A 2107-nucleotide genomic window follows, 5' to 3' on the forward strand; every position below is an offset into this window, starting at 1 on the left:
AAGGATGACCTAGAAGTGGCCGTGGGGACAGAAAGGGAAGCTGCCCCCCACCCCCACCCCGGGCCCCAGACCTGCCCTGGGCTCAGGGGCGTGGGGGCTGTGCATGGGGCAGTGTGGAGCAGGAAGGGGCTGGGGGAGGCTGGGAAGAGAAAGCTGCAGGGCGGCTGTGTGCCCGGGAGTGAGCTATCTGGAGGCACGCTGTGCCCGCAGTCCTCAGTGGCAGCCGGCCCCCTTGCTCCAACCCTGAGCGCTGCTCCAGGCCTCCCCCCACGCCCCCTGCCGAGACCCAGGCCTGCGCTGCTTTGGGTCTAACTGCCTCCCTTTGGGTCCTAAAGGCTGACAAAGAGAAAGGTCTTCTCTGTCCCGCTCCGCCATGGGGGCTGACAGGCAGCAGCAGAGCAGCTGGCCCGGGGCCTCTGGGGGGCTTCCTCTGCTCGGCTTGTCCGGCTCTTCCGCTAACGGAGGAAGTAAGGAGGCAGGTCTGGCAGGGACAGGAGAGGCTTGGGGTNCCTCCCCCACCCTGGAGCAGGGGGAGGGGGGCGGGGGGGGTCCCCAAAGCCACAGTTCAGTACAGATGTTGAGGCCTCAGTGGCGCCCTCTCGTGGCTAAGGAGCCCCTCCACCTTCTGACACGGGTTCCCTAGCCTTCTGCACAACAAGGTGCCCTTTGGAACTGCCCTCTGTCTGGCCAGGCCCGTGGAAAGTTGGGGGAGAGGAAGGGAGAGACTGGAGGACACGGCCCAGGGCTCTGGTCGCCTTCCCAGCTACAGTGGGCCTCCACTTGCCCGTGAGCCCTTCCCAGCCTGTCCCTGCAGCCCGTCCCCAAGGGCCCCGAGACAGCGCTCCTCCCACCCCCATTTGGCCTCCAGCCACCCCCCTGGGCTGGCAGCCCACAAGGCCTCCATTTTCTCCCAGGGAGCCACAGCCACATGCAGGCCGACCGCTAGGGTGGCAGAGCTGGCCGGCCAGGCCGCCCTCTCCCAGGCACTTTGCGGGGACAGGGACAGGAAGTTCTTGAACAGCTGGGAGCTTGCCTGCCATGATGGGAGGGAGCAGAAGTGCAGGGGGCAGTGGGCGGGGTCGCATGGTGGGGGCCTGTGGGCAGGGGGCCCGCCTCCTTGGTTTCCTTCCCACAGGTGACGTCCGTCCGTTGCACACTCATGCCCCCATCCCTGTCCCTTACCCCTCCCTCCAGCTCACCACTGGCCCATTGCTCTGTCTGTCTTTATTGATTTGGGGGAAACTAGAGGGGGTTGGAGGGCCACGACACAAGCAACCACCACAGTCAGCAAAGCACAGAACGGCGTGCGGGGAAGAGCTGCCCCTGGTGTGGTGGGGACAGTGGAGTAGTCGCCGTGGATGCGCCCTGCCAGCCCCGAGGCGAGGGCGGAGCCTGGGTGGCACGTGGGGGAGCCCCACTCCTGCCCGGGCACCATGCACCACACCCACACATCTCCAACTTTCCAGCAGAGGCCAGCCCGGGGTCCTGGGGCTGGGGAAAGGGGACTGAAAGGGCCACCCCCAGGAAGGGAGTCCGGGAGCCCGCGCCCTCAGCCTCAGCATCTGCCTGGGTGGGGAGGGGGGGAAGGAGAGAGAAGCACGGGGAAGGGGGCCGTCAGGAGGCGCCCCCAGCCTGCCCTGTGCTCCCCTCCCCCCCCCCCCATCCCACTCCCTGGTGTTGAAGAAGTCACAGCCAGCCACTCCCCATTAGGGAGCAGTTTCCATGGATAAAGTACCGGTCTCATGGCTGGAAGGAACTTAGAACTCTTGGGGTCTGGGTCTACACCTGTGCATACCCAGAGAGATTTTCTAACTTCCTTTAAAAAANGGTCTTGCCAGCGGGCTCCTCGTGCTCCCTGCAGCCGCCAGCCCCCTCCGGCCTCTATCGTCTGCTTCTCCCAGAACCCTGGCTCCTTCCCTCCATCTCCACCTCCCGCCCTCAGTCTTCTGCTCTGTGGGGTCCTCCCGGTTCAGCTCTGGGCCACACGGAGCCCACCCTCCTCTCGGTTCACTCAGGAGTCAGCTGCCAGTGGGCACAGGGCCCACGCCTGCACACCTGGGCATCACCACTTGCGGGGCTGGCCAGACCCGGGGCCGGGGTGGCTGGG

At 66.1% G+C, this 2107-nt stretch overlaps 1 long non-coding RNA gene across 1 annotated transcript; it reads right to left on the reverse strand.

Annotated features, from left to right (window-relative positions):
• Window positions 1-1209: 1209 nt before the first annotated feature.
• On the reverse strand, window positions 1210-2105 carry LOC144236031 (uncharacterized). The gene is made up of 2 exons (XR_013336392.1): window positions 2056-2105; window positions 1210-1566 (listed from the first exon to the last, which is right to left on the reverse strand). It is a non-coding gene; the product is annotated as an uncharacterized LOC144236031 (long non-coding RNA).
• Window positions 2106-2107: the final 2 nt, after the last annotated feature.

This window comes from Crocuta crocuta, unplaced genomic scaffold, assembly GCF_008692635.1.
Source record: "Crocuta crocuta isolate KB4526 unplaced genomic scaffold, BGI_CrCroc_1.0 scaffold978, whole genome shotgun sequence".
NCBI classification, from domain to species: Eukaryota; Metazoa; Chordata; class Mammalia; order Carnivora; family Hyaenidae; genus Crocuta; species Crocuta crocuta.